A 24,525-nucleotide genomic window follows, 5' to 3' on the forward strand; every position below is an offset into this window, starting at 1 on the left:
TCCACGAGCCGCCATTTGCTGTCAACACTCAACTGTCTTTTCTTTTAGTCAACAACGGTCCATTCTCATTGGAGTAAACGGAGATGACGCAACTCTGCCTACACCCTAACTTCTTCTTGGTCTGTGACTCAATGTACTTTGTGTAACAGCACTGCGATTGGCTGGACAGGGAGATTGGTTGCGCTGATTGGTTGGGGGTTGTAATACTGATATACTGTCGGTGACGTTTAGAAATAGAAACTCAGTCGAGAACCAAGCAGACAAACCTTGTCGAAAGCAGATATAAACTAAAATGTCTTGTAATCGTTTTCTCTTCGGAAACCTTCAATGTCGCAAGTAAGTACATTATATTACCACCCAATAATATGTTTTACATAACAAACGCAGTGGATATTTCGATAGCAATAATATAAACTGTAAAAATATAAGTGTGGATATGTACACGTTGACGCAGACTAATATATTAAGGAACGCGTATGGTCGACATTTGGGTTTATAAGGTTTAAGTCGGACACTTCATATTCACTTTCGGTCATGTGGACAATGGCGGGCACGCGCATAGTCATTTTTTGCCTTTTTCAGAGGGTCTATCTCTAAGTGCACTTTTGCCGAGGCTGAATTGTGGGCGGAGTTTTAGTGAAACCAACCTCGTCACGTGAGGCCAAATTTCCACTGGGCGGGGAGACCAACTGGTGTGACGCTTCAAGCTCTTCACTCAGATATATTGCGTGTTATGGCAAGCCATTTTAACATTTAACAGCTAGACTGGATATGTGTTGCAGATATCTGTAATTCAGTTTTGCCTAGTCAAAAAGAACATTTCAGATATCCACAACTACATTCTTCCTATCCATAATTGTCATTTCAGATATCCACAAAGACATTCTTCCTAGGACAAATGACATCACTTTTGCCATTCATTTGTATGGGGTTTGTCATTACAGATATCTACAATTCAGTTGCAGATATCCACTATGTGAATTACGGATATCTGCAACTGAATTGTAGATATCTGTAATTCCAGTTTAAGATATCTACAATTTGATTATGACTAGTCATAACTCCAGTTCAAGATATCTTTAATTCACCTCAATTCAAGATATCTACATGTTCCTTTTCAGATATCTTAAATTAAGTTTTGACTAGGCAAAAGTATGTTGTAGATATCTGTTACTGGAATTATAACTAGTCAAAATGGCATTGTAGATATCTCAAACTGGAGTTAGGGATAGTCATAATTTAATTGTAGATATCTATTATCAATTTATAGATATCTTAAAATGAATTTTGATTAGAGATATCTGAAATTTGAGATATCTGTAACTTTCATTCTGCCTAGTCAAAATGTAATTACAGATATCTTGAATTAGAGTTTTGACTAGGCGAAATGACGTTGCAGATATCTGTATGCAAATTAGGCCTGCATCCCACTTTAGGCGGGAGCAGAGCGTGTTGTTGTTCAAATCATCAAATCACATAGCACCTGTTAACTGTTCACTTTTAATTAGCACCATGTCGAGGGTGAAGGAGTTTTTAATCGTCTTTTTAATGCTGTTAGCTCATCATGGCTTTTTACTGTGGGAAAAAAAAACTAATCTGAACTAAGAACTGTTTTTTCTCATCTAAGGAAGTTCAATCAATCAAATGTTATTGCACTTCCATGACAAGAATTGCATGCATGTAAGCATTTTCATTAAAGTGAATTAGTGTGAATCTCTCTCAAGCATAAATCTTTCGTCAACAATAATCTACTAATTTTAAGCATGATCATAAACATAGAAATGCATGGCAAACATTGCATGTTGCCAATATTTTTGAGAGACCCCCAGGCTAATGCAAATGAATACAATTTGTGTCATGCTGGAAACATGGAAACATTTTCTGTTTTTTTTTTTTTGTTTTTTTTTTTATTAAAGCCAAAGCAGCTTCTTTCTTCTTCCAAATAAGGAAATTAACCCACTTCTTTTTTGATTATGGCGGGGAGGGGAAATTACATCATGCACAATAATTAGCACTAGTTATAATGACGTTTGAGATATCTTTAACTTTCATTCTGCCTAGGCAAAACTGAATTACAGATATCTGCAATTGTCATTTAAGATGTGTGACGAGTTGAATGTCGTTTTTAATGATGTCATTGCAGATATCTGTAATTCAGTTTTGCCTAGTCAAAACTGAATTACAGATATCTCTATCTGTCGTTTCGACTAGTCACAATTACGTTACAGATATCTTGAATGACAATTCCAACTATCCAAAATGTAATTACGACTAGTCAGAAAGAAGTTGTTGATATCTTCAATGTTAATTCCGGATAGTCAAACTTAGTTTTTAAATGTTAAAAGGGCTTGCCATAGCGTGTTGCTTTATTATGCTTCAGACGAGTCAGGAGCCGTCTGCGCTCACGGAGTGCGATTTCTTCATAACATAAAACTGAACTTTAAATAAGGATTTATCTTATTCAGTGGAATACTATAAATGACATGTGTAGGGCAGTAACACAGTCGCTGCAAATCTCGTAAATAGACAAACGCGATCACCGGTTAGCATTTAACACCTAGCTAGCTAGTCTTTTTTAACACATTTTTAGCTTATCCTGGTGCTTTTTTAGAAGATGAATACTATTCTCACAGTGATTTTGTTCATTTTATCGGGTATGTAGACTGGTGATTAAATGGGTTGATGAAAAAAGTGCTGTCGGTTTATTCCTTAATCTAATACAGTGGTTCTGATTTGCAGTTCTGGCTGTTTCTGGGTCGAAGATCGAGGCGATCGATGGACAGAATGTGACATTATCCTTCGACATCGATGAAGTGGAGAAAGCAGATGAAGTGAAGATTTCTTTTAAAGAAGACAAGAAGGACTATGCTGTAGTTATTGCGCAGAAGCCTTGGGTCTATGATGATCCTCCCTCACCTGGAGTTACACTGATAGTTGGAAAAGGTCGTTTGTCTGTTATCATTCAAGATGTGGACATCTCCAGATCAGGACTCTATAAAGCAGAAGCCTACACTGGAGCGAAAGTGGCTGATGATAATGCCACGCTTGTCGTCAACAGTGAGTATATTATAATATGTCCCAGAATCACGATTATGAAAAAATATATATAAATTGTCATGATGTGCTTATAAAGTTTTTAAAATTAAGTTGGTCTTACTCTTACTCTAGCTGGAATGAATCGCAACATCGCAAAGCATTGTATCTAATCTAAATGTTATTATAAATCACACAACATCATCACTAAACCGCAGCGACTAAATCCAAATAAACAAGTTGAAAAAGATTATAAGTGATAAGATTTAGGTAAGGCTGGGAAAAAAATAGATTTGATTTAAAAATCGAGTTGGCAGGTCAAATCAATTCATATTTTCAAAAAAAAAAAAAAGGTTGTTTAGATTTTTTTCTCCCCCTTTGCATTTGCATTCGCTAAATCTTCCATCAGGGTTTCCATAACAGCTCCCCGCGCTCTGCCCTGTTGTTGTTGCTGGACAAATCTGTTTCAAGCGAAGACCTGCGGCTGAAGTGTTGCCTTCTTATGGTGTGTTCACACCGGACGCGAATAGAGCGTCAAATACGCGTCTAGACGCTTGAATCTTCGACTCAAGTTCAAATTTTTCAACTTGCGCGGAAGACGTTCGCGGCAAACGCGTCGACCAATTCGCGTCATTCGCGACGCCCGGCGCGAATGATGCGTCTATTCGCGTCTTTGCATTGACTTTGTATGTAATCTACTCGCGCAAATAATTAAATTCGCGTTCGGTGTGAACACACCATTAGAAAAGAAAACCACTCTAGTGGCGTTAGCACCCCGTTTGCAAAGCAAACAACTCTTCAACAAAGCTTTTCAAACAGTGTACCGTATGAGAAGAGCAAGGCAAGGTGGAAAGCCATAAAGGCAATTACCCTCTAATTTAAATACAATAAATATACACTACCGTTCAAAAGTTTGGGGTCGGTATGATTTTAAATACTTTAAAAAGAATTATCTTCTGCTAACCATGGCTGCGCTTATTTGATTAAAAATACAACAAAAATCAGTTATAGTATTAAATATTATTCCAGTGTAAATCAGCTGTTTTCTGTGTGAATATATAGTAAAGTGTAATTTATTCCTGTGATCAAAGCTGAATTTTCAGCATCACCAGTGTCAGTGTCTTCAGTGTCAAATGATCCTTCACAAATCAGTATAATATGAGGATTTGATGCTCAAGAAACATTTATTATTATTATCAATGTTGAAACAGTTGTTGGTCTGTCAGTTGTAGTTTTTTTTTTTTTTTTTTTAGGATTCTTTGATGAATAGGAAGTTCAAAAGACTTTTGTAACATTATAAATGTCTTTACTGTCACTTTCGATCAAATTAATTATTCCTTGATAAATAAAAGTATTGATTTCTTTCCTCCAAAAAATAAAAATAAAATTCTCACTGACCCCAAACTTTTGAACGGTAGTGTATATTTCGAATCCAATCGTAAATCAAGTTTTTTTTTTTTAGGGGGGGAATTCGCCCAGCTCTAGAGTTATGTGAAGAATCAGATGCACACAATTTGATCAGCATTAACTCCTCATGAATTATTTAACGATTTAGAAAAGAGGGGGAACTTGCTTGCATTATTTCTAATATAATTAGTTTAAAGCTGTGCAAACACACCTCAGGGAAAGAGCTAAAGCTTGTCTGATAGTTTGGCAGATGGAAACAGTTGCTAAAGTAGGATTGAACATTAATGTTTTAAGGTGGTACTTGGGTAAAGCTCATTTGATTTGAGTGTATATTTCTCTAATTAATTCTGTTCGTGTTGTGTCTTCCAGAAGCTCCAGTTTCCTCCACTACAGCTCCTCCACACTCCTCCTCTAGTCCATCTCCTCCACACTCCTCCTCCAGCCCAACACCTGCCAGCTCCTCTGACCAACAGTGGCTTTATGCTTTAATTCCAGTCGTCATCATCATCATCTTCATCATCTTGTGCGTTTGCTTCTGGAAACACGAGATGGCAAGTATTACTTAAATTTATGCTTTAAAGCAGCACTGTGGTTCTAATGATCTAAAATAAGATGTTGATATTAAAGTTATTATAAAGTGATGCCTATGGTTTGGATTGAAGAAACGTATAGAGACAGAGACGTGCATCATAATCTGAAAACCTCTTCCACCGGGGAACAATCCAGCCGTCTCCATTGACTCTGTATTGCTTTAATCTTCCTCCTTGTCTTTTCTGACTTACAAGAAAAAACAAAACAATGTCTAAAAACTGTGACAGGGTGTAGCCTACTACAGCAAACAAGGTAAAAAACACAGAACTAAGTTTTTATAAGCTGTCGTCTCCAAAAAACAAGCGTTTCAGGACACAAAGGAGGAGACAGGCAATTCGCCTTTGGCTAAGCCACACCCTAGAATGTAGATTGACCAATCACAGCGCAGCTCAGAACGAGCTCCCACAGTGGTCCGACACTTTCTCACAGCGCTCCATTGACTTTAACACAGGCGTCTCATATTTTTGGTCTCGGCAGGCTATTACCGTCGTAGTTTTATCAAAAATATGGTTAAATGTTGTGCCTGGGGCATTTGTAACACAGATACGCGTTTCCCAGAGAGGTTGGAGGGGGGTGTGCGTTTTTTTCCCTTCCCAAACCGAAGTCAAATCCTGACAAGTGTCGTCTAGCACAGTGGTTCCCTAACCTGTCCTGGCGACCCACCAACACTGCACGTTTTCTTTGTCTCCCTAATCAAACACACCCGATTCAACTCATTAGCTCATTAACTAGGGGTGTAACGGTACATGTATTCGTATTGAACCGTTTCGGTTCGAGGCTTCCGGTTCGGTACGCATACAAACCGAACGATTCCTTGGACCATTTTTCCTGCCGACAAAATTCGCGCTGGCGCGACCACCACAACGTTGCGCAACATCAAATGGCAAACGTAATGAAAGCTGAACGAAACTGCGCTACTCATTATATTGTGCTTCACGGACCGTTTATAAGTTCGGACCAGCAACATCTGTGCAGCGCGGAGCGCGCGCCGATCTCGATCAAGCGACACTGTCACTACACAGCGCTAAGAGATCCAGTGAAGAAAACATTTGAATTCGCCACTGAAGTAATAACATCGCTGCGAGATCTAGTGAGAAGCATTCACATTTCTCCGTTATTAACCGTAGATCTCTATTAGATCAAACAGCGCTGACGTGGACACCAGGAGAAACATTGGACCGTGAATGAACTAGTAATACTTTACGTCCACAGACCAGGAACATTCACCATGGATTTAATATAGTAACACTAACTGTAACCAGTTTGGCTGGAATAGTGAAATGCTTTCAAGTACTTCACACATCTTTTTCCAGCACTTCAAAACTCAAATATTATATAAATAAATATATGAAGAGTTCAGATGCAAAAGCCTCTAAATGCCATTTGAAATTTTCTTCTAGAATGATCATTTTTATGAAGCTTGTATATTTAAGTTCAGTAATTTCACTCAAATGACAATTAATAGGTAATCTTCATTGCCATGTAAGTGAAATTACTGAACTTAAATATACAAGCTTGATAAAAATGATAATTCTAGAAGAAAATTTCAAATGGCTTTTGCATCTGAACTCTTCATATATTTAAATGTTTTTAATTTTAATGTGATGATGACCAAAACATTATTTGTTCATCCTTCAAAGATGACCCCCATTTATAGACCTGAAAGTTTCAAGATGTAGGAAAACTCACACTCATTTAAAAAATATGCTTTCTTTTAACAAATAGGAAATTCTCTGGCATTTATTACTTTTTGCTGTATCGAAAACGTACCGAACCGTGACTTTAAAACCGAGGTACGTACCGAACCGTGATTTTTGTGTACCGTTACACCCCTATCATTAACCCATGTGATAATGGGTTAATGAGCTAATGAGTGGTAATGGGGTGGTGATTAGACACATGCCTTTGGTGTGAGAGACCTGGGTTCGAATCCACTGTGAGACACCAATGTGTCCCTGAGCAAGACACTTAACCCCTAGTTGCTCCAGAGGCGTCTATAGACATGTATAGCAATTGCAATTGTAAGTCACTTTGGAGAAAAGCGTCAGCTAAATGAATAAATGTAAATGTAAATGCGGTCTGTCTATATGTAAGGTTTCATCCACGGTTTTGAGCCAAAATACCCAGCAGACAAGCGATATACATCGTATTCCTTATTCACACATTTGACCACATAATGCTTTTGTAAAATTATTGATGGTAAAAGTTACATGCAGCTTTTTAAATAAATGCTCCGATTCTTTTCAGCATTTTAGAGTTTTAGTCAAGTCATCCTCATTTATATAGCGCTTTTAACAATGTAGATTGTCTCAAAGCAGCTTTACAGAGATAAACATTTAATTTAAGGTAACAGAGATTGGTTTGGCTTTATAGCGGTTCTTGAATAATGTTATTTCCAGCTAAAGTTAGTTTTGATTGATTCACTTCCGGTGAAATGATCATTTGTTATTAAATTATGGGCCGCTAAGGCAACACCGTTCTCTCTAAACAGACTTTAAACTGAACTTGTGATAAACGCTGATGGCGTTCACATGCGTTTGAAGATATGTGCTCAGGTTTGTAATTCCCTACAAACCATTCCTAAACAAACTACTTGTCTTGCCTGTAAATTTTGATACAGAATATTATTTTATTTGATCACTACGCAGGTACGCAAACAGAAATTCCCACAACGCTTTATCTGTACGCTTTTATATCCTTTCTTAAAATATCAGTACACACAATTGTGTATTCCCATCACATGATTTATTCTTATTTGGTATTACACACATGGTATTTGGTCTCATATTTGTCATTATAGTTGTGCTTTGTGTACTTTATTGCACATTCACAAACACACAGTAACACGCTGATGTAGTGAGCTTATGGTCACAAAGTCACTCAACCAGGATTCTCACAGACCTGGAAAACCTGGGAATCTTAGTTTCAAAAGTTGATTCATGGACATTCATAGGATCTTCAGAGGTCTTTATTCCTATAGACAGACACAGTACATGTTAAACCTATGCTTGGGTCTCAAATATTTCTGTAGCTAGAAGAAGAAGACTATACAACAGAGGTGGACAAAACACACAACTTCCTTACTTGAGTGAAAGTACAGATATTACTGGTCAGATATTACTCCGTTACAATTAAAAGTTGTAAAAGTACAGAAGTACTTTTTTATTTATTTTAAAGAGTACTTGAGTATCAAAAGTAAATGTCAATGCATTGTTTTATTATTGTTGTATGTAATACTTACAGTATCTTATGCGTCTGAAGCAACCTAGTGAATAAACCTACCAGTTAGTCTTATCTGTGGAATTAAGAGATTTCAGAATATTATTAAACCTATAGAAATTAAACAACTGAATTGACATAAAAAGACAGCCATAATCATATTCATTTTTTAATTTAACACTCCTACCACCCCAACAATAGAAGTGGACATCTGTGTATCCATTCATGCACATTGAATCCAGTGGTCTACAAAAACCCACCCTGCTTTAAATCCCAGATACACAACCGTACACAACCACAGCTGTATATCTGCCCAACAGCAACACTGCTTTAACAAACAGCAAAACTGAAAGAGCTATTTGCCATGGATGTCAGCACTGCGCCGAGGATCTGTCGTTGTCTATTTTGCCACCAGTTGATCAGTGTTCAATCAGTGTTCAAAGAAAATTATGGGAAATCACTAAACTTCATGACATGTGACCCTACAAGAGTGATTACTGATAGGCTGTCTGTCACCTGCAAAAAAAAAAAAATCATGTTTTGGAAATCATCCCCTGACTGAAGTTACTACGTCTTATCTCAAGGACCGAGACAGAAATGTAGTGGAGTAAAGAGTACGGTATTTGTCTTTCAAATGTAGTGAAATTAAAGTAAAAAGTTTCCATAAAAAGTAATACTCAAGTACAGATACTCAAAGTGTTCTTGTACAGTACTCAAGTAAATGTACTTTGTTACTGTCCACCTCTTCACTTTAAACAGGGTCAAAGAGTTTGAGCCACTCCATGTTCTGTGGACACATCCGGCTGTGCACATTTTAGTTTTGCCCTTAAATTTGCGATTTTATTTCGTTTTGCTCATGTTTACTAGTTATTGAAGAGCATTTTTCCGTGGGATAATATCCTTCACTGGTTGTTAATTATTACTGCCTATTAATGAGACAGTCCAATTTCTATAATCCTTATTTTGGTGTTTTTGTCAATTTCATTGCACTGTGAAGTTTGTTATTGCAGACTCATACTGATATATTTCTCGATTTATATTTAATGTATCAGTGCACTTTACAGAGATCATGTTTATATTCAGGTTGGCAATCTCTTAAATTGTTGAATATGCTTAAATAATATAACAGAAATAAATACTCACTGTCTATTTCAGAAACTACCTCAAGTACACTATTATGTGGTCACTCTTGTGCAATAAACGGCTAAACTCTCTCTGATGACTCCGACTCCCTAGACTAGAGTTCTGCAGCGGTCACTAATATAATCCACCAGTTTCCTGTGGGAAATCCCCTACAGATGCTTTAGGAACGAGAATAGGCACTCTTACTGTGATGAACACAACACATGAAATAAAGACAGATCAAGTGTGCTCTTTAAAACAAGGAAAAGAGGCCAATATTAGGAAAATGGTTAAAACATGTGCCAACAGCGGGGAACTATATTCGTGCAGTGTGTGCATGTCAAAAAATCAGTTCTAATCACTTTATTAAGCATTCATGTAAACGCTACGTTTGGATTAAACTATTGGAATAAATTAATTCTTATTGAAACAAAATGTGTTCCTGTAAACGTTGCTGTTGTCACCAAAAACAGGCTTATACTGGTCACTATTAATTTACTGTTTGTTGACGTATTTAGCGTGAGTGAAATGTTAATCCTTAATTGCAAATTAAGTATATTCATATGTGTAAAGCCAGTGGATCAGCAAGAATGATTTATAAACCCGTTTACATAATTATAAATAAGTGAATGTTAATTTTGTAAATAATTTGCTTGTTTTTGAATGTTTCAAATAATGTCAAATATTGTGGTTTAATTGTATAAATTAAGCTTTGACTTTGACAAAATTTTATTTGATGTTTGGTTTACATGTCGTCTTGTAATTGTGTTTTTCACTAAGCTCAGTTTTCTGTTGTTTTCTTTACAGATCCCGTGTTTTAAAAGAGAGAAAGACTTGGGATCCAGTTCCAGTGATTGTACATCCGTCGCCATGAACGGCGGTGGAGAAACTGCTGAAGCTCTTCTCACGGTTACCTGAGTGTCTTAAAACATGAAATAACATCACAATCACTTTAGCCTTGTTCAAATTGTCAGTCTAAATCAGATTTTGTGCATCTCTGATCATATTTGGTAAATGTGAACTACATTTTTTTTTTTTTACCCACTGCACCTTTAAACAAATCCCTGGTTTCACAGACCAGGCTTAAGATAGTCCCAGAGTAAAATACATGTTTGAGCTTTTACCTGAAAGCAACTCACACTGACATTCCTAAAAACATGTCAGTGTCATTGTTTTGTCTCAGGATGCACACCAGTAATGTTTTTTTAAGGTGCGTTTATAAAAGCTACTTAAATCAGTTCTTATTGAACTAAGGGCTAATCCTGGCTTAATCTAAACCCTGTCTGTGAAACCGGGCCCAAACGTCTTTGTCCAGCACAATGGTAAGACAACATCTGTGTTTAAAACCCCTCAATGGTGCTGGTGTTGTTTTATTAGACAGTAATGCAGGTTTTCCAGAAAATAAAAAAGACAATCATTAAGATCAGATTCTAATCACAGATAATCTGATTTGGATTGAGTGTGAATGTAGTTTTAGATGCCAATAAAGTGCCAAACTGTCAGATGCAGTTATTATTTCAATGTGGTGCTCGTGTTAAAAGCACACAGATGAAGTGTAATTGTCGCAACATTATAATAATGTATACTTTGTTTTCAAAGTATACTTATAATTTATAATTAGAATTATAAATTGCATTTAGTTTTATTTAGTGATTTTATTTGGCAAGAGTAAAGTGCTTTTATTTTGAAGTCTCCGCCCAAGGCCTTTTGGGACGCTCGTGAGTGAGAGAGTCGGCAAGCTAACACCAAGTGAAGTACGGACAATTTAATGCTCTGATTAAAGTGTTAAGGTTGTTACAGTGGATGTCAGCTATCTAAGGAAACCTTTATTCCCTTGTGTACAGCATGCAGCCAACGAGGTACGCTGTTTTGTGTCTGTATTTTACTTTGGTGAACGTTATTTTACATGCTGCGCATGTCATTGTATGTTCATATTAAGCTAATGTGGTTTTTATTTTCTCGTTATACTGTATGTTTAGTTTTCACGGTGGACTTGGAGAATAAGCTTCAAATAAACCTGTAGCAAGAAAACAACTTGTGTCAGCCAGTGCTTCGAGGGAATTACATGAAGTATGCGCACAGATGAAGTATGCTCACTGATGTCTCTCTCACATGTGTGTGATCGCAAATTCAGTTCTCTTTCACAGCTACACACACAATTATTTCAAAATGCACATTGTGTGGACTGTGGAATTAAATGTAAACAATGTGTGTCCTACACAAGCGAAAGACAAATGGGAGAAAATCGGATGTGTAACTAACTGTGGATTTATCTTTAAAGGGACAGCAGCCTCATAAACTGTTGCCATACATTTAATTAAGGTTAATATAAAAAAAAAACTGCTTTTGAAAATCATTTTTTTATTTAAATCCATTTATATTTAATGCACACAGTAAAGACTATAGTGTTTTTTTTTGTTGTTTTTTTTACATTTTATTCACTTTCGATAAATGGGGCATATTTCTTACTATATGTTAAATAAACCTATGCTATTGTACCTGAAAAACTTCAGTTTATTTAACGTGTGTGTGTGTGAGAGAGAGAGAGATCATGTTTGAAAGTTATGAACCCTTTTGTTTACCCTTTGAAGGATACTTCATGTATTAAATAAATAATACAAATTAACTATTTATAGGCCTATTTATGTTCTATTAATTGTCATATTTTAGCAGAAAATGTAGCATAGATGCAGAAATAATGTAGGCCCTATGTTTAAAATATGTGGAAAATGGGCTTCCAAATGTGTAAAATATTATTTACTTTAATCACTGGCCTTTTCCAATATTGCTCAACAAATGATTAATATTCCCTAGGTATTCTTGTGTATTGCTCTTATCCCCTTCTCTCTCTTATCCTATTGTATTAATTAGACCATCCACAAATTGGCAAATTATATAGTATTTTATTTTATGTAATTTAGATTCAATTATTGTTAAATTCATAAACAAGTAAAACTATAGAAGTGCTCTTTAGACCAGGGCAAGTGTGCAACCTATTTCAGCTGAGTAGTAAAATGTTATTTGACTGATCAACTAATAGTGCTTTACAATCTGTTAGTTACTGTTGGACAGAACAAAACCTTCACACACACAAGTAGGCTACCCCTGTGTGTGGTGTGTGTGGGGTGGGGTGTGGTTGTGTGTGGGGGGTGGGGTGTGGTGTGTGTGGTGTGTGTGGGGTGGGGTGTGGTGTGTGTGGTGTGTGTGGGGTGGGGTGTGGTGTGTGTGGTTGTGTGTGGGGGGTGGGGGAGGGGACAGGATGCTCTGCTCACGCAAGGTCTCTCGCTCCGTCGCTCGCTCTACGCGGTTTGGAGCACAATCTCTGTCTCGCATGCACGCTCGCTCTAGATTACGGGAGATTTTTAACTAATTTGTGGTATAACTAGTCGATCACGAGTGGCTCAACAGGTAGATCTATAGATAAACAACTCATCTTTCAGGCATTTGACCGACCGGGTTGACTTCACCAAATAGAGGTCTCTGCGGAACAACAAGAAGGTGTTTCCCAATTATTGGGCGTTTTCAAACTGGTCTAGGCATTTTCCAACCATCCAATCATAACCGTACGGATTCGGAAGACCTTTCAGAAGCGGAAATGTTATTATATAGCACTTCCAGAAGCGGAAATGCGTTATTATTATTTCTCGTGTGTTTTTCTTGATTTTTACTATTATGTCTATATCGCGACAACATTCGATTTATGTCAAAATAAAAGACAGGCTACAACTACCTATTTTCTTTAAAAAGGAATTCTTTCATAAGATCTGTTATACAAGATCTGTATCTTATAACATAACGGGGAATTTGGTTTATGAAATAATTCCTTTTTAAAGAAAATAGGTAGCTGGATTTTATTTTGACATAAATGTTGTCGCGATGTATATGTAAATGTTGTTATAGCCTGTGAGTGTGTATTATATTTTATAATATTCTCTCCTACCTACATGCAATTTTTCTCTAAATTTAAACCTTAAAAGGTAAAAGTATTCAAAATTACTTTATTACTCAACTATTTATAATTACATTAGTTTTATTTTCGTTTTGTGTGTGTGTGAACAACACAACATAAATCAAGTTGTAACGGTGATTAACAAGGAAAATGAATAGCATTTTCCAATAAAGTTACCAAATCCTACTGTAAAGCAATGGTGAAAATTATTGTATTGGTCTTTCTCACCTGTATTTTTCAAAATATATTTATATGGAATGACTGATATTTAAGTGATATTTGTAGCTTACATTAAATGATATATAAAGTAAAACGTATTGACCTTTAAATTAAGGTAAAATGTGTTTACTTAGAATAATGACTCTGAAAACTTTAAACATTCGCATCACTTTATTGACCTTATAGATACTTGTAACCAATATGATGAAAAACTGTATTGATAAATGCAGCATTCTCTATTTAATGTAATAGTAAAAAAGAGAGCATCCAATCCAATCAAATAAAATAAGCAATAAATGTAGGCAGCAAGTTCAAACATGAGGAACACATTGCATGAAACATTAGATGCTTCCTCCACAGCCACATAGAAACAGTCTCCGCAGTATCCTGGGGAGTCATCAGAGCCATAGAACCCCGGCCAGCGAAGGAGTTTGTCGAGGTGGATCAGGTGCTGCTGGGGCCAGCGGGTGGAAACTGCAAAGATGCCTTTTTATAGCAACTTTATTTATGTAGGTCTGTGGACAATGACAGCAGTGAAAATGCTTGGCCTTTTGGCCACAGCCAAGGTCACAGCTGTATATAACACAATCTAAAGCAAAATTGAAAATAGCCATGTTAGTAGACGTAAAAAAATGTTTAATACACATTTAAAAGATATGCATATACACTCACCTCCATATTCAGTTGCTCTTATTTTATGCCCAGCTATATGGGCCACTATTTGATGATACTGTCTGGGTTTACATATTTGAGATGTGCAGAAGGGGCATGTGAATAAATTAGTATCTGCAAGGTATAGCGCTGTGGTTGAGGCTCTTGTCCTCTCCGCTGAATTGTGATGTGCTGAATAGACAACAAATTCATCCATTTTAATTTAAAAGGTTTCCTCCACTGTACATAATTATGTTAGTCTATAGGTTTGACTACACATGTGAGGTATTAATGCCAGCACTGATATAATGAAGAGTGTTGAACATTGACAAGTGAGCTGATCTCACAGCTAAAAAAGGTCAAATCTTTCTATTTCAATCTAGTTGTCTGCAGAGGTTTTTGTTAGGGTTATGAGATATAAATAACAGAACAATTATAAATATTACATTAAAATTGATATTAAAAATAATAAACTCAACAAGCAATGCTTTTTCAGCTTTTCTTGTTTTCTTACAGCACACCTCACACCATTTCATATATGAAGGGAGTGGGCTCTGGACTGAATGAAAACGTAAATTATCCAAAAATTATAGTTTTTAATCATTTTTAATTAGACAGAATTTGCAGTTAGATTAATGTGCACAACACTTTCCTTAAAATGTATTTATTATTTATTTTTTTATTATTGTATTTATAGTACATATTAGTAGGCTACCTATATCCCCTGGTTTCACAAACAATTTTAAAGCCTAGTCCTAGACCAAGTAAGTCTGAGCTGTTCCAACTGAAATAAACTTGCACTGACTGATCTTAAAATATATCAGTGCCTTTGTTTTGTCTCAAGATGAACACCAGTAATGTTTTTTTTTCTAAGCATGTTTATGAAAATTATTTAAATGTCCTAATTGAACTATGGACTAATCAGGCTAAACCCTGTCCTTGTCTGTGAAACCGGGCCATAATTCGGTGGAATAGCCCACAAATATTTGTTTACAACTATTGTTTTCTAGTCTGACAAGCTAACGTTAACTATTTTTTTATATTACAATACGCCGACAGTAAGCAAACTACCACTATCAACACTAAAGTAACAAACACATACACCAAAAAGTTAGCGAATGTTTGCTAATAGTGATAGATTGTAAGTGGCAGACCTCTTGGAGCTTTTCTTAATCGTGTTGCAAGCAAGTTTACACAAACTAATTAACGTTAACTGACGTAAAATGAGAATTTACACAAATCCACTTACATCCATATGCAGGACAGGTGACCTCTCTCCTCATTTCACCGCTTTCTCGCTTTATCACTAATATCTGAATATCTGATGCAAATAAGTATCGCCCACTCAAGTTTTAGCAAACCAGGCAGAGAGATTGTAAAACGCCTACCCGGTTGTAAAACGCCCCCAAATTGAGGCACGCCCCTTGTTGCTCTGCAGAGACCTCCTTCACGCGTGAGAAAGCGTGAGAGGGGGTGTGGCGTGTGAGACCAATCAAATGCGGGTGTCTCACGGCCAATGCGTGAGAGCTGACCTGACGTCCATTGAAATGGACAAAAAAAAAAAATTTAAACAGTGCTGAAATTTGAAATATTTGTATTTGGTCTCATTTATAAGCCTCATGAGCTGGAAAAATGTACTTTTATATTTTTCAGAAACTGGAAACATTCAGGTCTGAAGGGATTCAATTAAAATGTCGATCTGACGAAGAGCCTATAGTGGCCATAGACGCTAGTGGCATTAACCAGAGAATGTCTATTCTGCATTAACGTTAATGTCAGTGTCAGTGTCACTTGCTGTCGAAATAAGGAAGTGACGTTTACGTGCTGGCTCCTCGTCGTTGTGAACATCACACTCCCCCTTTCTAGTAGGCCTACCATTCTGCACTTTCTTACTATTCAGTCTCAGACGTTTTCAGAGACAGAGACCATTTTCAAGCATGTCGAACTCCAATACAAGTAAGTAATCACATTTTTTGTATAATGTATTTATTAAAACATTCATTACACTATTGTAAAAAATATTTTTTTTTAAAACATAAATATAGAGCGAATTTAATGTTTTTGTGCAAAACACAAATATATATATTTTTTTACCTACAAATAAAATTTTAAAACGTAAACTGTTAAACAACCCTATTGTTTTTTTATTATTATAATTTACATATAGGCCCACCATTAGGCTATTAATCGTAAAGCCTGCGTTTAAAAAACAGCAGCAAGAAAGTTGAAACCCATAAAGTGTTATTACTGGCACGTGTTTATAATAAATAATCAGAGCTGAGTGATAGGAGATTTGCTATTGTTTGGTGGAATCTGTAATTTGTGTGACTGTTTCGATGAACTAGGCTACTCACGTAGGCTTTTTACCTTATAACTGGTATACAGGCTCCCTCTAACGGTAGATATGGCACATGCTATGAATTCATGTATATTGTGAATGCATAGTATCATTATGAATGTTGGATGAGGAAATGGCAATGGTGAAAAGTGGCTTCAATCTGGCGAGAGAAGTGCGGATCAGGGTTGGGTTTCCCACAAGCATCCATAGTCAACTATGGTCGCAAGTTCCGTCGTTATCAGCATTCAAAGAGTGTGTTTCCCGAAACCATCGTTTACCTAAACAGATCTCACCTGTGGTTAGAAGCAGTTTCTTTTCATGACATGTGGACTCAATAAATCCTTACCTTGAGCCAAATTAGCAAACTGACATTCAGTAGGTAGCCTACAATCTGTATCTTTTATTAAGAATTCATGATACAAATGTTCCTTTACATAAAAAATAAAAATAAAAAATAAATCACTCTTGGTTTTTGTTTAGAACTAATATTTTGAAGATAATATTTTAGAACTATAAAACTGCGTTTTCTCTAGAAATTATGACTTTTTAAGTTTGTATTAATTTCCATGAGTTTCCCAGGCCTTAATCTGCCAAGAATAACCTTAAAATAACTAAATAAACTGATCAGCAATTTAGTCTTAGCTCTATTCGCTGAGTATTCAAGTCTCAATTGACACTTCTTCCGAATTGTAAATACGTTCTTACATTACAGAATTAAGTATAGTATCATAGTGTCAAATTAATTCCTCATTATCAGTTCAGTAAAAGAGAATATAATCGTTCTTATTTCGCCATAAATCCATATCTGTACCGGTAGGCTATGGGTTTATTGTGAACAGTGAGCCACTCAAAAGTGCACCAATCAGGTGCGTTTCTCAAAGCGAACTATGGTCTTATCAGAGAAAGTCTAATATGGGGAGAACCATAGACATAATATATACATAACACTCTTTTTATTATGTCTATGGGGAGAACTCCCACTCACATTAAACTTCCGGGTTCTGAACTGTTGCAGTTCCACTCTGGGTCCATATGAGGGCGCTCACAGGCGGAGTGCAGAATGAATGGAGGTCTATGGAGCAATACCCCTAAAAATCCAATTTTCTCAGGATATAATTTTTTGTCTAGTAATTCGAATGTTGTATTCGAAAGAAGATGCAAAGAAATTACACATTGCTGGGTGTTAGATTTTTTAGAGTCACTTATTTGCTTTAAAAAGTCTTTTAAAATGTCAATGACGTCATACACATCGTACGACCAGAAACCCGCTTTACGGCAATCCTTCAGTCACTGGTGCTTTCGCGCATAGACAGACGAGAGAAGCCGCGAAATTTAAAAATACTACTGTTATTGTGTCACGAAATGTATATTTAATAGTTTTTCAGTCGACAATGTAGTTGTTGAAAGCTCAAATCTGTGGTTTATTTATAAAGATAGCGCTTATTTAAAAATTTGATCTGACGTTTTCGGAGTTGTGATATCCAAGCCTTTACCGGGGTCTAAGCGCTCTGCACCCCGCCTGGAACAGCCTTTACTCGGTGCTTCTGACGTTTGTGGTCAAACATGACATATAATTCGTCTTGTGTATATCTAACGGGCGATCTTTGGTCTCATGAATCTTGTTCCCTGGCAAATCGTTTTGGCTGACGGCAAAGTGAAGTTTCATAACTTTATATTGTGGCTATTTTAACGTTGTATCCTGCTGTGTCTGAATCGTTTACTTTATTTATTGTCTTGTATAACTCTTCTTATACCTTTTAGGCTACTTATACTCTTCTTAATATTATTAACTCGTCTTTATTCTTAGGTCATGTTCCAAGAATATTCAAGTTGGCAGTAATAAAACCTCTCATTAAGAAACCGCAACTAGATCCAAATAACCTAGCAAATTACAGACCCATTTCAAATCTTCCATTTATGTCCAAAATACTAGAAAAAGTTGTATCCGCTCAACTGTGCTCTTTTTTGCAAGAAAATGATATCTATGAAAAATTCCAGTCAGGATTCAGACCGCATCATAGTACAGAAACTGCGCTAGTTAAAATTACAAATGATCTACTCTTAGCTTCTGACCAAGGCTGTATCTCAATACTAGTCCTACTTGATCTTAGCGCCGCGTTCGACACTATAGATCATAAAATACTCTTGGATCGACTACAAAACTACACTGGTGTTCAGGGACAGGCATTAAGCTGGTTTAGATCGTACTTATCTGACCGTTATCATTTTGTCTCTTTACACGGGGGAAAATCAAAGTTAACGTCAGTAGACTATGGAGTACCGCAAGGATCGGTGCTAGGCCCTCTGCTATTCTCAATATATATGCTGCCACTTGGTAATATTATAAGAAAACATGGAATTATTTCCACTGTTATGCTGACGACACTCAATTATATATTTCATCACGACCAGATGAAAACATTACCTCATCTAAATTGACAGAATGTCTCAAAGATATAAAATGCTGGATGACGCGTAATTTCCTGCTATTAAATTCAGATAAAACGGAGGTATTACTTATTGGTCCAAAAAACTACACACAAAACCTCTTACAATACGACTTTAATATAGAAGGATGCCCTGTTACTTTTTCCACTACAGTAAAAGACCTGGGTGTTATACTAGACCGCAACTTGTCTTTCGAAAATCATATTTCATCTGTTACAAGAACAGCCTTTTTCCACCTTAGAAACATTGCTAAATTACGTAATATGCTATCTGTTTCTGATGCAGAAAAGTTAGTTCATGCATTCATGACCTCGAGACTAGATTACTGTAATGCTTTATTAGCTGGTTGTCCTGCATCCTCAATAAACAAGCTACAGTTAGTGCAAAATGCAGCCGCTAGAGTTCTTACTAGATCAAGAAAATATGATCATATAACACCGATTTTATCATCTCTGCACTGGTTACCTATTAAGTTCCGTATCAATTACAAAGTACTACTACTGACCTATAAAGCCCTTAATGGTTTAGCTCCTATGTACTTAACGGACCTTCTTTCGCCCTACAATCCACCGCGTTCTCTAAGATCACTAAATTCAAGGCTTCTGGTCATTCCTAGGATATCGAAGTCCACGAAAGGAGGGAGGGCATTCTCGCATTTAGCTCCAAAACTCTGGAATAGCCTTCCCGATACGGTCCGATGCTCTGACTCGCTGACACAGTTTAAAACTAGACTAAAGACGTGTCTCTTTAGTCAAGCATTCACATAATGCTTACCTTTTAGTCCTCTGCTATGCCATACGGAACCGTTTGCCACTGAAACTGCTTAACGCACCAGTGGGGCTCGACAGCCTTATAGACAAACGGGTCGGTCCGTATGGTTGCGGAGAGTTTGGGTTACGGAGAGTTGTGAGATTATGGTTTTCTAACACCTACTCCCGTGTAATGGAAATCATTATGAACATCAGCTATGCTAATTATTTCCCATCTGCCTTTCTGCTGTTATCTCGGGACGCTTGTCCCGAGAAAAATGGCGTTCGTAGGCTCCAGTTTGGTATCCTGCCTCTCACGGGGATTTCGGATGCCTCAACGCCTGTGATGAGAAGACCAACGCCTGTGAAGAGACGACTCAACGCCTGCGAAGAGACGACTCAACGCCGGCGATATGTTATCCCCTAAATATTACATGATTAACTAAATGTATTTTTTCCAGGTACTCTCTGATATGGACTTACTGTAAAGCTTCTTTAAAACCCTATGATTGTTAGCCAGAGGAGAACTGGCCCCTGACTAGCCTGGGTTCTCCCAAGGTTTTTTTCTCCATCCAATCTGATGGAGTTTTGGTTCCTTGCCACTGTCGCCTTGCTTTTGGCTTGCTTAGTTGGGGATATTTAATATTCAACAATATTATTGAACTGTGTTGTACTACTTTCATGTTATCACTGTGAAGCTGCTTTGATGCAATCTGTATTGTGAAAAGCGCTATATAAATAAATGTGACTTGACTTGACTTGACTTATACTGTTATAATGTCTCTTACTGATCAATAAAACTGAAAAATAGACAGGGTTGTGTCATTTTATTTTATATAGCCTATATTGTATATAGCCTTTTCATTACTATTTTATTTGCTGTGCTGTTTGTTTGTTTATTTTATTGACTAAACTATTTACTATTACTTCTAACTTTATCTTATATTTACTATTTGCACTGCACTGTAGTTGTACCATATCGTATTACCATAGATAAAGGATCCATCAGTTATCTTTGTTATTGCTAAAATCGGGTCAATCACAGAAAATGCTTTTTCCACAATAAGAAAACTATCGCAGCAACGTCCCAAAGCGGCCAATAGGGCGTCTATGTATTTATTATGTCTATGCTTTTGCGTTCTGCACTTTCTTTTCTCTCGAGGCATCTACTACACAACTGACACAGGTAAATACATGTGTGGTCCCGCTTCGGATGCCACGATGCCATCAAGCGGTATCTCTGGTCGTAATCAGTCCTTCACTGACCAATCAGCGTCCATTAGCAGAATGCTAGCGTGTTATGGGCAACAACAACTCAACCTGTAAGAAATCGAAAGGACATAAGTACTCGTTCATTCAACTTTCGGCTTATAACCCATGTTGGACTTGCAAAACCTACATTCAAATCTAAAATTTATCAATGACAATCGGGTGAAAAAGACCAATTTAGCCGTTTAGCCCCATAGACTCCCATTCATTTTGCACTCGGACTATTGCCCCCAGTGGAACTCTGGTGGAACTACAACCAAAAAGTCGGTACAATAGGACTTAAAGGATAATTCCGGTATTTAACACTTTGAGTCTATGTTTTAGTTTGTTTTGGATGAACTAGAGTGGTGGACTTAGAAATTTTGACGATGGGTCCTATCTCGACTTTTTTAATATTTTAGAATCGCCTCTGAGCGCTTCAGAGTGGCTGTCTATGGGCATGCTCAAACATGTCCTTAAAACAACCCTTAACGTTCGTTTTCAAAACTGTGCAACTCACCGAGTGGTTAGTGGTGTTCGTTGATGATTAAAAACAAATATATCGGCGCAATGTATGCTTTCAATTCGTGTTATTTGCTATATTGGAACTATTTTTTCAGATACCTCACAACCGCGTATAAACTTCCGCTCGATATTTGAGTCTGAAGCGTTAGCACACCCCCGCCACTTGATGGCGCCACTTTGCCGCAGTTGCTCAGCTCACGCTAGCCTTCTGAGAGACGGAGAACCGAGCGAAAAGACTACAACCAAATGTAAACAAACCCCTTTCCGTTTCCGGTAGCGCAGTAATATCAACGAGCACTGAGTCCTCCAGCAGACATCAATGCGATTTTAAAAAATGGCAAATAAAACACGACAGAAACTGTATTTCGCTACGCTACTTGTTTTGGAACATCAACGAACACCACTAACCACTCGGTGAGTTGCACAAATTTGAAAACGAACGTTAAGGGTTGTTTTAAGGACATGTTTGAGTATGCCCATAGACATCCACTCTGAAGCGCTCAGAGGCGATTCTAAAATATTAAAAAAGTCGAGACAGGACCCATCGTCAAAATTTCTAAGTCCACCACTCTAGTTCATCTACAACAAACTAGAAAATAGACTCAAAGTGTTAAATACCAGAATTATCCTTTAATAGGGAGTGGCCAGGCTTTCCGTAGACGGGCTTTGATATGAAGCAGCGCCTGAAAATAGTTCCGTTGTGTTGACGGAAGGTAGCCTATTTTCAGGCGCTGCGTCATATCATTACGCCTGCTGCTCTCATGGTACGGCAGTGAAGTTTCTTGATTATTACGCAGGAAGTATAGTTCCTAGCCATATCAGCCTAGAAAATCGCAACTTTACATTTTCCGTCGGTCTTAGTGCACGATGTAACTACAGAAGAGTCAAGTTTTAAATAGGAAAAATATCGAAACTCTGGTCATTTTTTTTTTTTTTTTAAATGCTAATGGTCTTGTCCACTCCAATGATGTATGCTAAGCTATGCTAAAAGTGGTACCGCCAGAACCGGAGATCGGCTGAATGGATTCAAAAACGGTAAAACTCAACAGTTTAACTCTGGGGAGTTGTAAAATTAGCCTATTTCCAAAAAAAAAGTGGAGTATCCCTTTAACTTCACTTTAAAACTTTGTGGGAGTAGTAAGACATGTGCGATTGTGTCTGTTCCCGACCCTGTTAATCAAACCAGAACACATATTATATAGACACTTAATATTCCATATTAGTAGATCATTAGTTACTTGCATGTGATCGATTTTACTTTCAATAAAACATTTGCTATGTTTATAAAAGGTGTTTTTATGCATGTTTGGCCTGACTGTTTGTTGCATTACACTCTTCTGATCAGCAGGGGTCACCAGCGTGTGGTGAAATTGAATCAAAACATTTTGCGAAGCAATTGGTTCAATTGATTCGAAGCTTAGTTTCTCCCTTCACTACTCCACACTGAACAGAAAAATGAACCAGAGGAAATTTCCACATCAGAGAAGGTGGAGCCTCCGATCACACACACATATATATGTGTGACATGATGCATCACCTCAGAACAAACAATGATAGTACGAAGATGTTTACCAGCCGGAGCGATCGGCCTAATTTCTACCACTTTCCCGGAAACTATTTCGCTGTTTCGAATTATTTACAGTTGCCATAGAAAAGGGCTGCGTTTCCCAAAAGCATCGAGAGAGTTAAGTTAACCGTAGAGACCATTAGTGGCGATTATTCTACGATCAAATAGACTTTACGATGCTTTTAGGGAACGCCGCCCATGCTTTTAAACCACTTTTAAAAGGTAAGATAGACGTTTAAGAACACGTTATTATATTAACAGTACATCTGAATCGAATTTACTTGTGTATTAAAGCATGCTTTAGTTGATTATTGCCCTCTAAACTAGTAGATTTTGGTGATGCTGTCAGATAATAGATTTTCGCTTTAGATGTGTTATTGGATTAAGTAGCTATAACACGTAACAAACCACGAACAGCCTATTAATGGTTAAACCCGTTTTATTTATGGCAGTTTTATCATTCGTTATGTAAATAGAGAAGAGGCTTCTAAAATGGGTTAAATATAACATTGAGGCTTGTGATATGAAATCCTTTGTATTTCTTATAAATAACTGCAATAAAGAATACAATTCCTTCTTGTAGGAAGAGCATATGCTACAAACTAGTAGCCTAAGCTAACCCGTATGGTTGGCGTTTAGGCAGGCATTGTGATTTCTGTTGATTACCTTTAACGTTATATGTTTCAGCTTAGCTGATTTTTGAATTGACGTTAAAGGCAAGTTCATAAGTGAGATACAAAACTGCTAAATAAAGGCAAGCAATTAAAATGGATACAAGGCTAAAATTAAATGGGGAGTCATACCAACATTGTATTATATACTACTGTATATAATATAACTTTTTTCAGTTTTTGTCTCCTTTATCTTGGCTTCAACACAAGAAACACACAAAGGGGATTCAGTGGATCCTAAGAACTCCTGCACTGACGCTTTGACCAAGCCTTTTTAAAAAATATAAAAAATAAACCTTTTATAAACATTAAACTTCCCAGTGTTGGTCTTAAGTGCAGATACACCCAAATATGGTACAGCACCCAATCATAAATTATATTGAAATGGCTCCTGCTGACTTGAGCAACGATTATTTTCTCCTGTGCTCAGTGGGAATACATTCCTACTGCTTTCTCTGAGCAACTGGATCCTCATGCAGGACTGCAAGTGGAGACTACAAGAACAACATGGACTTGGACAAAGAACAGACAAAATGCTTGACATGATGTTTGATCGAAATGTATAAATGGCTCTCGCTCTCATATGTCTGTGTATCAACAGATGTTTTGTTTTAGATTTTAATGTATTTACTCATATAGTATGAATGTGCATGGGATGTTTAAGACATTTTTTTGTTTACTTGTTTGCAATGGATTTAAGACAATAACGTCACCTGCAGTTATCCTGTCTTTATGAAACAATAGCGAACATGAACATAAGAACGTTTATGTTAAGAACATAAAAATAC

The 24,525-nt window shown here is 36.9% G+C and overlaps 1 protein-coding gene and 1 long non-coding RNA gene across 2 annotated transcripts in view; one reads left to right on the forward strand and one right to left on the reverse strand.

The window, feature by feature from the left end:
- The window catches only part of LOC130083762 (intelectin-like), a 247,556-nt gene that overhangs the window by 11,735 nt on the left and 211,296 nt on the right, over positions 1-24,525 (forward strand). The window lies entirely within an intron of this gene.
- LOC130083767 (uncharacterized) lies at positions 13,963-15,498 on the reverse strand. Its single transcript, XR_008806866.1, has 3 exons — positions 15,441-15,498; positions 14,213-14,383; positions 13,963-14,129 (listed from the first exon to the last, which is right to left on the reverse strand). It is a non-coding gene; the product is annotated as an uncharacterized LOC130083767 (long non-coding RNA).

Source organism: Rhinichthys klamathensis, unplaced genomic scaffold, assembly GCF_029890125.1.
Source record: "Rhinichthys klamathensis goyatoka isolate OS25496 unplaced genomic scaffold, OSU_Roscu_1.1 h1tg000058l_1, whole genome shotgun sequence".
NCBI lineage: Eukaryota > Metazoa > Chordata > Actinopteri > Cypriniformes > Leuciscidae > Rhinichthys > Rhinichthys klamathensis.